Source organism: Kryptolebias marmoratus, linkage group LG1, assembly GCF_001649575.2.
Source record: "Kryptolebias marmoratus isolate JLee-2015 linkage group LG1, ASM164957v2, whole genome shotgun sequence".
Taxonomy (NCBI): Eukaryota; Metazoa; Chordata; class Actinopteri; order Cyprinodontiformes; family Rivulidae; genus Kryptolebias; species Kryptolebias marmoratus.
Window position 1 is genome coordinate 9037411 of NC_051430.1, and position 15379 is coordinate 9052789.

At 36.8% G+C, this 15379-nt stretch overlaps 1 long non-coding RNA gene across 1 annotated transcript in view; it reads left to right on the top strand.

The window, feature by feature from the left end:
- The window catches only part of LOC119616892, a 59898-nt gene that overhangs the window by 32957 nt on the left and 11562 nt on the right, over positions 1-15379 (top strand). Inside the window, exons 3-4 of the long non-coding RNA XR_005232962.1 lie at positions 14784-14883; positions 14969-15023. This is a non-coding gene — a long non-coding RNA (uncharacterized LOC119616892). The remainder of the gene's footprint in view (positions 1-14783; positions 14884-14968; positions 15024-15379) is intronic.

Sequence of the window (15379 nt, forward strand, 5' to 3'; positions counted from 1 at the left end):
ATTTAGATTTATATTTAGCATGTAGCTGTAACAATTACATTTAACTAGCTAAATGTTGTAAAAAGTGACATCAGAAAATCAACACTACATTTTTAAACAGTGTTTGAAGCTAAATGTGACAAAATTTAGGCATGAATTTTTAGCACAAGCTCGTTTACAAACGGCGCCCCATAGTGATGCAGCCCAGGGAACTTGTGGCAGATTTTCTGCCAAAATAATCACATAAAAAAAATCACAGTGATATAAATGTTAATAACATAGAGTTTGAATGAACCATTGTAAAATGCTTTTAGATCAATGTTGTTTTAGGCAACAGCTTTTCACCTTGGTTTTGAACATATTTAGTTCACACTCTTTCAACAGAATGCCATTTAAAAAGATCTCAACTATCCCTCTAGAGAAACCTATTTGAAAATTGAACAATATTAAAATGGTTGTACCTTGTAAACCTGAGAACATTTAAAAAATTACCATCTCACCCAGGTCTGATAAAGAAAAATGACTCAACATCAAACAAACAAACAAACAAACAAAAAAGGACCACCGCTATTAATGTCACCCGTACTCAGAATGAAACAGATCTCCATGCATATTAATCACAACATAATATGTCAAAGATGAAAAACTGAATGGCTCAGCATGTCTAAAGTGATAAAATTATTCACAAGCAGCAGGATATAGCTCGCTGCTATTAAGACATTATGAGGACTTAATTTAGCATGAATAAGTTTTTGCATTATAAAAAATTCAAATTGATATAAATTAACAGTCATAGTCCCGGTGGGTAAGGACTGTGAGATGAAGCTCTGTTTGGCGGTACATTACACACAGCCAAAAGAGAGAGCGAAAGACAGAAAAAAAAAAAAACAGCTGTGAAAAATGATGCCCCAAGTTCAAAGCAACTTCAATCAGGATGCATTTCTCTACTTGATAAATAATTGAGCAACAGCCCGAACAGCCTTGAAGCTTTGCACTTTTTTTGTGACGGCGTTTGCATGAATAAAACACTGTTTGGCCTGCAGAGCTGTCTGTGGTGCAGGGATACGGTCCTGTGTTGTAACATGAAGATTGTTCCAGCTTCTCCTTTTGTGTTCCCTGCCCCTGCATTTTTAATTCTGCTCATCTCTCTCCCCGTCTTAAACTCTCCGGTGCCTCCATGCCTCACTCTTTCTCTCTCTCTTTCTCTTGCTCCTTGCTATTTCTCACTGATTACCTACCTTTTCTGTTTTTCAGCCAGTAGCTTCTCTGTAAACGGCCGTTAATGAATCGGCTTCCTCCTGGAGAGCCACTTAAAAAAATTGGAATAAATACAATGCAGAGGATCCGACCTAGCTAAAGCTTTTTAACCAAATAATCTCAGGAGGAGATACGGAAAGTAAAAAAATGCATTCAGGAAACTTTAACTCCCAGTGTGCCTTCTTGCTATTGTAATCTTGGGAATATGTGAGGAAAATATGTAATATTTCAACCAAAAGAAAAACAAATTCTAAAAAAAATCTATTTAAATGCCAGAATTTCACTTTTTGACTATTTCATGACTATTTCACATTTGTCATTTTTAATTTATAGCCTTTTTAAATTTTTGTTCAGGTAGATAAGATGAATAAACATTTGTCTACTTTATTTATTATTTTTATTTAAATAAAATCAGTCTATTTTATTTAACAGATCATTTTAGTGTGTTATTTTTATATGCAGCTTTAACATTTTTGATTTTATCAGCTTCCTGGTTAACATTTATGAATAGCTTTTTTCCACTTTTGGCCACAGGACACATTTTTTAACAGAAGCAATGTGTTTTGGGTTATTATTGTTGCACTGACATGGAAGGCTAAAAACTTCAACACCTTTTTTAGGTTCTGGAATGATTAGTTTTCCTCAGTGGAACAGGTACTGATCTTTGTTTAATTATATTTTCATCCGTAATCAACATTATATTCTTGGTGCGTTTCCTTGAACTTCTGGTCTCAAATCAACTACCTATTCAATTACCCATTGAGACCTACTATAACTAGAGACATGGCCAGAAGCTTGAAGTTGAAGCCACAGAAGACAAGAGCCTCCTGGTGGCTGGCTGCAGTACAGTTTTTAATTCCCACCCCTCCATGTAAATTAAATTTCCCTTAATAAATATATAAAAAAAATTCAGATGTTGATTTTTATTGATTTATATAATTCTTTATTTGCTGCTGCATGTTCAAATGAGCATTATTTACCTACCATATTTTCTGCACTATAGGGTGCACTGGATTATAAGACACACTGTCAATGAATGGTCCATTTTCAAATTTTTGTCATACATAAAGTGCACCGGACTATAAGGCGCATTGTCGCGCACCTCCCAATTTTTGTTACTTTGCCGTGCGCGGAGCACTGCATGACTATAACTGAGCCTTAATGCTGCAAGCGATGCGGCTTTGTAGATTACTAAAGTCGTACTAAAACATTACGATTTCTTACATAAGACACACTGTCATTTTTGGAGAAAATTTAAGGCTTTTAAGTTTGCCTTATAGTCCAGAAATAGTAGTTTAGTTTTAACCCATTTTTGAGAGTTTAAGTACTGACTTAGATAATACTTAGATCACTTGCTGATAACTCAAAATGATTACAGGATATAATAGGATGTAATTATGACTGACTGATAGCAGAACTTCACAGGAGATGCTGCCTTCAGAGGTGTACAGCAATGAGTAATATTTACATATCATATTTCTGTTGGGTCTTTGTGTAACATTTAAAAATAGCATTTATGTTTTTGTAAAACAAAGTTACAGCTCTAAAGTAAAGGAAGCTGTGATCACAAAGGCTTCAAACTAAAGTTCATTATGGAAAATGATGTCACTGCCCAGGTTTCAGGAAATGTGGCAGTCAAAGGGAAAGAATTTTGTTTCGAGTCGGACGTGCTGAGTAATGGCTTGTCAGATTGCTGAGAGGAAACTCCAAATAGTCGACACTTTAATATTTAATGCTTTATTTCTGACTCTCTTTGTTTTCTGCTACGGGCAGGTATGACAAGAAGCTCTATAGTTTCTGGCAGGAAGATTTATTAGAATGGCGAACAGTAACTCAGGGGGAGAGTGTTTGGGGACAAAGTTATTGGGTACATGGCTGTTTGCTGTTGTCATACACACGTTTGTAAATGAGTCTGCCCTCCAAACTCTTATCGGATGTGTTAGCTATTCATTAGTATTTATGATTATTGAGCTAATACAAGGTTGGATTATGAGTACTACTGAGGCAAAAGTATCAGTAATAATAAGAAAAACTTAGCTGAAACATAAAGATTTTTTTTAATGATAATGAAAGCCTAGCATTCCTAGAAAGCAATACATATCACCCGCCAACTTTTATATTTTATACTAAGATTATTTTATGTTGAGAAATGACAACGTTACTATCATTTTGAATAAAGCTTGAAAAAAAAACATTTTTGTGTTGCTAAAGTTAATAAACTGTGGTGGCCATCTTGAATTTGGTTGAGTCCAAAAATAATCAGTTGTAGATGTACCTCCAATGATTACCTTCTGAAGTTTCATACATCTATTTTAGTGGCTCATGAGATATCTTCCCAACAGTACAGACAAATGAACACAAATAATCACGATCAAAACATTGTCGTTCCATCTTTGTCAGTGAAGAGTAAAAAAGAGCAAGCTGTATGTTGTCGTGCTAAAATAAACTCATCCTTAGAATGACTATTTCACATTTGTCAAGATTCGTTTTAGTTTTGAAGACTTTGTTCATAATTCATCTCTGTCTCACCCAACTATTTGGAGTACTAAATCATACAATTGGATTTTTGTAAAACAGCTTGAAGATTACGACAAAAAAAAAATGGGCTTGATTTTTTTTTTCCACATTCAAATCAACTGTTGGCATTTTATCTGGAAACAAGAAGAGCAATTTGCTTCATAGTGTTACATGCTGAATCAGACAATAGCGGAAAGAATTGAAATTATTTCACTCCATTGTCACGATTCTCACACTGGAAATGGGATTAAATGTTCTGTTCAGAAACAGAAGTGTGCTGGCTCTGAGCAGGGGCTGAAGGGAACAGTAGGAGAGGAAGGGAGGATATCCTGCCGGCGCTGTGTGACCTTTGACCTGGGATATCCTTCTTAAGATACCAGTCCACACTTTCCACTGCCAAGGACATGGCACGTTCCCTGATGCTTTACTAGGATGCTTTACTTTACAATCCATCACTGTCCCGTGACATGTGGAACTTCTGATGTAAAACACTCTTGCAGTTATCAGCACTTTGACATAGACTTGATCTTTGATCCCCTTTCAGGCTTTGTTCTCCTACACTGTTCAGGGAACCAGAGGTCTTTTCCCAGTTCCATTTATCTAGGACCAAACCCAGGCTCAGACCCAGAATATGACTTTTTTGACAAGCTGCAAATTCATACTTTGATATTTTCCTAAAGGAATAGCCAATGGTACTAAGGCTGCAAATATATCTGTCTGCCTGATCAGTGTATTCAAAAGTTTACTCACAGTAAATACTGATATATTCCTGGCCTCAGCACCATTAGCAAATACTGTACATGAACTACGTTCAGCACACATACTGTATGTTTGGGTAGTTACATGGACGTTGTATGGTTGAGAAAACTGTGACAAACTAAACAAATTGTGTCATGCAAAAGTGTAGAGGTTTAGTATTAGCTAATGAGCATTTGTTAACATTAGTTTGTTTTTTTTGAGAAAAAGTTGTTTTTTAAGCCTAAAAACTATTTTAAAATGGACCCTCATTTGGCTAGCAATTAACCTGGTGTGGATGAAGACTTCTACTTTTCTTTATAATCCATGCTCTATGACTGATGTCACGGCTGATTTCTACTGAGAACTATGTGATAGAAAATCACCTATAAAATGACCACACTGTCCCTTTAACAACTACTGCTTGTGGTTGGACAAAACACACCGACTTGACTATAATAGATGCATGAGGACACACTGCAGTAGAGCTCAGGTGCTTTAGCAAAGCATTGTTTTCTACTTACTGGAGGTTAGGCATCTGCAGTAATAAATATCTCTATTGAATTACTGTTTGCCAGGGTCTGCAGGGCGATTTTGTTTGAACACTGCAAGGAGAAGTTGCTCTTTAGTGTTTTTCTTTGTTTCATGTTTTTTGTTTCTCTTAGTTATTTAAAACTTTGTAACTCCCATCATAAGAAAGAGGAGTTTTTGACATTCTCACTCTTACTTGGATCCAAGAATGCACAGCTGATTATCAGCACCACAGCATACAGTCTTTGTTTCCCTCTGCAGCACTTTACGTTGAGGCTTTGGCACATTACTCTTCCTTTTCCTTTCAGTCCATGCTTGGTTAGGTTCATAGAACAAACAAACAAACAAACAAAACTATATATATATATATATATATATATATATATATATATAGATAGATAGATAGATAGACACACACACACTTGTTTAGGTTTATGCAACATTACCTACAGTTCTATGAGTCTATGATGAGGGCGACTCTCAGCTACTACCACATCAAGCTTTAGCTCAAAATTTTTTAAAGTGACTGCGTTATAGTCATTTTTGTCTTTGCTAACTGTTGTGGTGGGTGTAAATGAAAAGCAGGAGACGGCCAGTAAAATCCAGGAACTTTTTTTACATGCGTCTTAGCTTGACAAGTGACATAACAGGAACTCTCTAGTCTCCTCCTACGTCTCCTCCTCCCTACTCAACCACTAGCTTTTCAGCCATACAGTGTCACAACCATACCATCCAGTAACCAAGAGCAGAAACAACAACACAACAGAACACATGCATTCACTGTATCAACCTCAGAACACAACATTTCCCCTGCCACCCAATCAAACATCACCATTCACTCACAGCAAAATCAGAATTCCCTCAGAAAGACCAGTGCCACTACAATGCCAAACAAAGTTAACACAATCCATCTTCAAAACTTCGATTAGCAGAAATGCTCTCAAATGCAAATAGTCTTCCTCACAAGGCAAAAAAACACCATCAAAATTACAACTGAAATCAGCTCAAAACCACAAGACCCTTAACCACAGTCCTTGCTATTTTTTTTCCACAATCATCTTCGTTCAACTAACTTACCTCATCACACAGTCCTCTGCCGTTGCATCTAACACCTCCCACCCCCACCCCCACCCCAGTGCCAGTTCTGTGTTGGGGGATCCCTAAGTAGCAACCCATCTCCCACAGCACCAAGACAAGATAAGCACTAGAAATGAGCTGACCTCTGGCAACACCTTGAGTCCAGCAGTCCAGCAGCACACTGACCCATGGCCTCATCTGCATGCTACACACGTGTGTCTGTTCAAATGTATGTCCACACCCCAACCCATCAACACTGGGCACAATATGCTTCTCCAGTGCAGCCACATCCCCATCAAATGCTGCACCCCGCTCTGGAAGAGTGCAGAAAAGATGTTGTCCCTCTTCCCCCAAGCAGTGCAGCAAAATGGCATTTTGTCCCCATATCAGGCCACTGGTCTCCGTTAGCATTCACAATGAGAATGCAGTACTGGAGGATGATTAACTATGGCAGCCATCAGAAAATGGGGTTAACTCCAAAAGTCAATCAATTGTAGATTTACATCTAATCAGGGTTCGTACACTTTTCCCAGTGTAAAATTCAAGCACTTTTCAAGCATTTTCAAGGTCAATTTTCAAACTTTTCCAGCACCACACTTTGGAGATAAAACAATACGTTTAAACCAGTTTCAACTCACTATCATACAAAGTTATTCATTTCTGTTATTTATAATGTCTTCTGATAGTATTCTACATAGCAGGGACAAAGTAAACTAAAATACAAGAAAAATTTTTGTTTTGAAATATCTCTCACAAACACCCCCTACACCTGGCTGGTCACAAAACAAACACTAATTTAACAAAAAAAATCCTCCATATTCAATTAACTCTGAGTGGCAGTGAGGCTTTGAGACTTCATCAAAGGCAAAATGATCGCTCCCTATTTTTGTGTCTTTGACATAAAAATATAAAATTAGGATTTTAAATTTAACTTTTAGAGTGCTCTTTATTATAAAACTGTGCGGTTAAAAATATCAAGCACTTTTAAGGACTTTATACAGAAATCAAGCACTTTCCAAACCTTGAAAACACCTTCAGCATTTCAACCCTGTCTAATGATAACTTTCTGTTTTAAGACCTATCCAGTGGTTCTTGAGATATTTTGCTCAAAGACAGACAGACAACCAAACATGCTCACAGGTAATTCCATTTTCACCTGCCTTTCATGGCAGAAGGTAATCATAAAACACTAACGCCTGCTAACAATTTGCTTTTGTTTATAGTGAACAAAGGTCAATGTCATCACGTGGTTACATGCTGCAGCCAAATGATGTGATTTTAAGACATGATTGTCCTCTTTATAATCTTCAAAAATGTAAAGGATCAAATTGGTGTTAATTAAGATAAGAAATTATAAATAGAAGTTGCATATTGACTCAGATTGTGATGTGCTTCCTTGTAAAATTGCTTTTATTGGTGGTCAAACTATGCATTTTGGTGCAGGCTGGTGCATATTTGTCAGCATCCTCTGAATTGTGAAAAACAACTGTAAATTTCTCTCAGTACACCTGCAGTAAATCAGAATAACCGGTCATAAATAATGCAAATACCTTTTTCTAAGATAGATAGACCTGACCTATAAGAATAGATGGGTTTACTGCAATGTACACAAATGCACTCGCTTTAAGGTTGGTATAATAATAAAAAAGCAATGACATAATTTAACATAAAATAAGAGAATGTCACATTTTCTTTTTAGATTTTTTCTACTGTTAATTTTTAGATGATTTACTCATCCTCAATTATGGGTGCTGTAAAAAGCTTTCAGTGGTTGTGCATAACAATGACTGCTCTGGTATTGTTGGAAGACAGTTATTCATCTTTATATGTATAAAAAAATAGTATTTTGAAATGAATATAATTTTCTGGCACAGGACAATAGTTAATCCAGGCAATGCTTCAAGTGTTTCAGGGCTGATTTTGACCAAGGGAAGGACTTGAGCCCAGCTACATAATACAAATACACTTTGTGGACAAAAGTACTGGGCCACAAATGATCATCACACAAACAGGGACTGGCATCCTTCAAGCAGAGCTGAAGGATGCCATTTAAGATTAGATTGTTCCATGCAATCATTGATGAGAACTTCACCACATACAATGGTCTAAGCTCTTCTCCTGCTCCAAAACAAATAAATACAAATTTGAGATAACTTGAATCAAGTTTCCTTGTTGTTTTGTACCTTTTGTTGGAAGCAGATCCTATGGAGACTTCAGTGGTCCTATTTGCAGATCAGTTAGCCATCATTCACTCCAGTTTCCACAAGAGTTCTCAAAGTATCCTACATTGCATTTTTGTTTCAAGTAATTTTTTTGTAGTGAAGATTTTATTTTGTCTGAATCAATCAATGGTTTTACTCATTTTTGTTTTTTAGTTTGACTTCACATTTCAGATTATGATGGCGACTTAGCCATTTATTTAACTTGCTAATTATTTAATACACAAGTTTTTTCTGAACACCACTAAATTGATCCTGAGTACCACCAATGGTACATGTACCACAGTTTGAGAACCATGGCTGTAGAGCATTTATGAGGGACTGATGTTAGACAAGAAAGTCTGGCTTGCAGTCTCCTTTCTAGTTTATCCCCAAGGTGGTCAGTGGGGTTGAGGTCAGGACTCTGTGTGAGCTAGTCAAGTTCTCCCACACCAAGCTTATCAAACCTTGTTTGACAACATGACTAGGGCACAGCCATGTTGGAATAAGAGGAGCCTTCCTTAAAGTGGTGCCACAAAATTGGAAGTATAACATTGTTCAACATGTATTGGTGTGCTGAAACATTAACATAATATCACTGGAAATCAGGGGTCCAACTCCCAACTGAAACACCTGGATTTAACAATTAATAAGTGTAAATAAATACATTTGTCCATAGTATAGGTCTCTTGATATAAATTCTTCAGCATCCTTCATGAGATCTCTAATGTTACGACTTGGCTTAGCCAGGGACAAGAAGTAACATTAAACCAGATGGAATTAGTTTGAAAAAAGAAACGTGATTTATTTTTTAGTCTTTGCAAGTTTAACAAAAGTGAACAAAAGGAGGGTACCACTAACATTACTAATTACTGTTTACACTTGTTTACAAAAGTAAAATAACAATCCAAGCAAGTTAAAGAAGTATTTAACCAAAACTAACAAATTTAGATAACCTTAAATAAGCAACTACAAAGTAGGAGAGAAAATAACTACTGATACAACCTTTTAAAACAGACCAAAAAACTAAAATCAAACACTTTTAGTCACTAAAGAAATGAACAAAACAGTTGTTTCCACAAGTAAGATTTTGGGCCTGCCTTCAGAAACTTGGAAACTTGTTAACAGTTACCACAAGACTCAAACAAAACACTTGGTTACAACTTTAATTAGACCTGGCAATAAACTAGTTTAGCATTTCAAACAGTAACTAATAAGCCTAGAACAAACATTTTAACAAGACACCTAAACAAAAAAGCAGGCTGCACAGATTAAATCACTGCCACCCTCCTTGACTGTAGAGCTGGATTTAAATTAGATGGGCCTCTGCTGTAGTTGGAGGAGCAGAAGACGAGCAGTCCAACCAGAGTGCAGAGGGAATGTTCATTGGGTGGAGTCAGAAGAGGCCAACCAATTCCAGAAGTGGAACTGCACAGCTGGGCCAGCAAAGCACCAACCTGCAACTGCATAGTCTTATGGAAACCAAATGGCCTCAGGCCATAACACCTAATCCTCGGTTACTTAAAATATTTTCTTCATTGTTTTAGGGGTTATTTACATGACACTGTTCTTTGCCGCAGTCCAGCCATTCGTGTACACAACAACGGTGCTCTTTTCCTCTGAAACCAAAGCTTTCTGAACCCAGAAAGCTTTGGTTTCAGACGCTACCGTTTGCATTTCAAAGGACTCCACAAAGTGTTAAATTTCACATAGGCACCACAGACGGCTGCAGTCAATAGCTCTTCTGCGCTTGCACAAGTTAATCAACTTGTGCAAGCGCTACTCACCCTTTTCAACATATAGCAGCAACCCAACCTCACTGTTGGTCCAAACAATTCACCATTTTGGATGTAGTTGTTTACATGCTCCAGACTACATGCGCATCAGTGTTGCCAGATATACGATAATTACTGTTTTTATAATGTAGTTTTAGGGTCCCCCTCTTTTTCTTTGCTCATGTTCACCAATCATAACACACAACTAATCTTACAACCTCCACCCTCCAAGAAAGCACACCTCACTCAACTTATATGATAGTTTGGTTGAAAATACAACAATTTTAAAACAACAGTATGATGGTTAGTCATTTCCTATCTGGCAAACCTGCTTAGCAAGGAAACTACAGCAGATTCAATGAGCACAGCCATATCCATGTAAACTCGTTTCTTCCATGTTGATTTGCGACAATAAACATTGAAAAAACACTAAGGTTTCCAGAGATTGTTCTTAAGTAAACAGGGCTTTACTTGTTGGAGGGAAAACAGCTGTACATCTGTTCCTCGACCTAAATATTCATTGCTAGATAGTCTATATGACATGGTTTCTTTCAGTATGGGTTTAACTTTTGCAGAGAAAGCAGTAGTTGCTAGCTCTCATGGCCCTGCTGTTTTTTGTATGAGCTGATGTGCTTTTTTGGCATCCTATTTGTAATCGGACCATTTTTAAAATCATACAGGCTCATTTATCCTGAATGTACAGTTTGACTACGTTACTTTCTTCCATCAACAGTGTTTGTTCAGCTTGTGATTCAACAACTGACATGCCAAATTTGTTGTTTTTTCTGCTTTATTGTTGACTGTTCAATTTCACATTTTGATATTATTCTCACTGTCATTTTATTTTGTTTTTGTGTAATATTAAAACAATTACGAGAGTATTAACACCTTTCATGTGTATGTATAAAGTTCACAAGAAGTTAATAAAAGTGAACCATAACCCTGCATGGCTTCATGATTCTGTCTGACACAAAATATATGCACAATTAGCCTCAGCTTTTTACGTTGGCTGGTTTCTGTTTAGAGCATTAGCATCGCTAATCAAGCTACCACGCCCCATGTCCTTCTGTCTCTGTGACCTAAAACACAAACATCTGTTTCATCTAAGTCCCTGAAGGTGAAAGACTCTTCTGTTGTCAAAGTACAAGAGAATTACTGAACTTTGCAGGTAACTAACTTCTGTAAAGATAAAACTATTTTCTGTTTGTTTATTTTCTCCCACTTGCTGAAGGCGAAGATGGAGCAATGAAGTATTTGTCTGTGTATGTGTGCATTTGTTTATCTGTAACTTTAACAAAAAAAATTTCATGAATCACAACAAATTTTAATGCACCTTTTAGAAAATATTTATTGGGTTGACATTTACAGCTGATTAACGCTAGTCAACCTAATTCATGATGGCTAGTTGACCTTAGCTTACACAAAAATGACAATAACTCAGTGAATTTCAAAGATACTGAACAAAAATTTGGTGTAATAGTAGCTGAGAGTAATTCACAACACAAGCACTCACCGATCATGTGAGATCTCACAAGATATTGCAATATTGTGTGAGACTGTGCATAATTATTATTTCAAGAGTTCAAGTCATTTTTCAACCTTAAGTCTGGCATTCCTTCAAGGAATGCTAGCCTTTAATTAGATAAGGCTAGGGGTCATGGTAAGGAAACAAAACAGCGTAAAAATGCAAACAAAGTCTAGATTTTGATGAAGTATTTGTTTAATAACAAACAATAAACCACATGTGACACCGGAGTCAGAAAAATAGAATTACTAGTAGTGAGTTTTTCTTCTTTCAGGACCTGAAAAATGAGCAAGAAACAAGTCTCATTTTGCATTTTTACCCATCTGAATAGAAACTGCAGTTTTCTTTAAAGAATATGCATCAAGTAAAAGTAAAGGAACAGACTTTTATTAAGTACAATGGTAAGAAAGACTAATCCCAGAGTCTGTGCAGTGAGTGACAAAAGACACTGATACAGATTTAATGGTCCAGAGCTTTAATTGTTCACCTGCCCTTTACCTGAAAGACTGGAATGTGAAGCGTGGAGGAAAAAACAGTCAAGTCAAAAACGTATTTGAATTCCATAGTTGAGCCAATGGCATCAACTCATAAAATTATTAGCTATTAGCATCATGTTTAAATTACATGCTTTGACAGAAACCCAACATGTCCTCTTGCTGACTTCAGACACCCAGCAGAGAGGAGGAATAACATTTAATATTATTACTGTGCACCAAAGTGCAACCAGTTCTCTTATTTTTAATCCACGACAGCTTTGTGACAGGTTTATATTTGTTACGTCTAAAATATGTTTGCAATATATTCTTGTTACACAATTTCAAGGACATCTATTTTTTATTTGGAACATCTATTTTTTAACAGGCTGGAGTGGTGCACAGTTTGAAGGTATTTTTGCAGCTCAGTGGGATAGAAAGAACATCACATTTGAACCTTTTACCTGCGTCTCACTGACAGAAGACTTTGACTGGGAAAACAGATTAATCTTAATATTTGGATCGTGGTGCTGGCCATTCTCCTCTCATTATGTGTTTAAAATTTAATCCTCTTTTAATATGCACCATGGCTTAAAAAACAAAACAAAAAAGAAATTAGATCAAGTTTTTGAATATACCATTCAAAAACAGGATTCCCTCAAGTGGAAAACAATATTATTAACTCCCACAACAGAAGGAGGAATGCAACAGTGTTTTTATAAATGTATGTATGTGTGTTTGTTTGTTGGTAGCGTTGGCAAAAAAAAACTCTAGTAAACCAGTGGACTGATTCTCAGAAAATCATTTTTGGATCTAAATCTACAACCATTAAGTTTTGAAGTCGACATAAGATGGCTGCCACAGGTAAGCCATCTAATTTTCAGAAAATAATGATTTAAAGTCCATCCACAACCGATTAACGTTTGGAGTCACCCCAGTTCAAGACGGTGTACACAGCTAATTGTTACTGGCCAACAAAAAACGGCTACAACTAAGACAGGTTTACAGATCTTGAGATAAAAGTTTGTGTGGTAGTAGCTGCAAATCATTCCCTGAGTCCTATAGATTGCACATCTTTGCCTAAAACTTTTGCATTACCTGGGAAAAATATCTCACGCACCACTGGACAGATTTTAGTGAAATTTGCAGAAAGTAATCACAGGCTGTGCATCTACAACTAGTTAATTTATGTTGTCAGTCTATTTCAAAACGGCTGCCACAGCTAGGTTATCCAACACACAAATGACTAAACTCAGTCAATTTTACAGATATTGAGAGATTTGGTGTAATTGAGTAGCTGAGAGTCTTCTCCACCACATACTTTGAGTGCTACACATCTTGCCGGTTCTTGCATGAGATTGTGCATAACGTTATTCACAATGGCTCTGTCTCTTCTGAACATAAGATGATTTTAGTCTAGATTTCTGGCATGAAAGGCAGTGAGTGACATGCAATCCTTTAAGGATCTTTAGGACTTTCATTTCATCTCATTTGTTGCCTTGAGGAAAGCATTTCTTATTTTAAAACCTGAAAAAAATATTATATATATATATATATATATATATATATATATATATATGTGACAAGATCTCACTTTATTTAGAGAATCCATCTTTGAAAAACAAAGAATTGTCTCTGCTAAACAAGGTGATGTTATTTTATGTGTTAGGACCTAGCAGAACAGCATATGATTCAGAGAATTAGATAAACTGGTGGGAGTGAGTGTATAGTGCTTCTCTAAGTTTGCAGCATTGCTGATAATGTGTTAAAAGAAGCTTAGCTAAGCTCTTTAGAGCGATGATTACTATCATGTCTGTGGATCAGATTCCAGATCAGATTCCAGTATGTAGGATCTATCAAACAGCCAGACAAGATTTAGAGGCAATAAGAGATGAACATATGGTCATTTTATATATGTGCTTGTGTGTTATTTCTATATGACTGGTGAAAAAAGGAGATCAATGAGTTTCATAAATGCTTAGTCTGTTTCATTAATATGCAGCATGAACATTAGATGCTATATAACACTAATGCTAAATATATTTGACGTGCAGCAGCTGAGATGGGGTGAGGTTTTATCGAGTTCATAAGGCAGCACTTCCCTCCGAATGAATTCCTGGAAGTTCAGATTGACAAAGACAGGAAGGTAAAGAGTGACGGATGTTATAGGGAGGGCAGAAGGAGGTGAACGAGAAAGGGAGGGAGGAAAGGAGCAGGGTCCCACGGCAGAAAGGATGAAGGGGTGTGGAAGGACAGATGGAGTTAGTTTGTTGTAGAGATGAGCACGAGAGTAAAACAAAGTACTGGAAAGACAAAGAAGGTTGGACTGCACCTTGGGGTAAATCCGGTTTCACACCAGCAGAGTTGCATGTGTATTCACACTGCTGACCTTAGGTTTGTTTTGCTGCTGCAGGTGAGATGTGCCCAAAACACTGCCTGTGGGTATACTCTCATCTGTTTATATGGGAGCCAAAATAAAAAATTATGATGTTGCTCAAATGCCACGCTGCAGGTGAGAAGCTGGCCTAACAGTGAAAGAGAGGAAAAACGGAGAAAAGAGTCACAAGAACGACATTAAAAAAGATAAACAGAATACAATTCAAGAGTCTGCGCTGAACTTATTACATATGCCACCTTTTCTCTAAAATATCTTAGAATGATGAACTGCAAAGAGAAGATTTACAATACTGAACTTTGGCTTCTGTTTTCGCTCTAGGCAGGGCTGCTCATTTCTGATCCAGAGTGAAGACTGTGTTCTGTGGCTGGAAATGTGTTCTACTGAAAAGCCAAAACCGAGAAATGCGTTCTGCACAGAAGTATGAAAATGTTCTGCTTGGTCAGTGAGTTTTATCAACAGCAGGAGATGGATTCTTGCACGCTGATTGGTATTTCTGTTTTCAGTTTTCAGGAAAAACGCAGTGCTCACATTCGAGGTGTCCGTTGCAGAATCGAAAAGGTCATAATCACACACACAAACCAAACACACACACACACATCTTGAATGCATGAACAACAGCAGGCATCCTGTAGAAAAACACAACCACATGTACTCTCATACCATTATTGGTAATTACTAAAGATTACATTGAATAATTGTCAAGGTTTTATTTTCGCTTTGGTTTATGCATGTCACAGCAGGAAATTCTGTGCGGGAAACACACTCTAACAGCTGGAAATAGTAATTATGAACATCTGGGTAAAACTCAAAAGATATACAGGACACGATGAAGCAAGTACACTCTGCAATTAGCTGTTTTTTTATTTCCAGCGTGTCCTTGGTGACTATTTCTGTTTTGATTTTGTTACTGCATG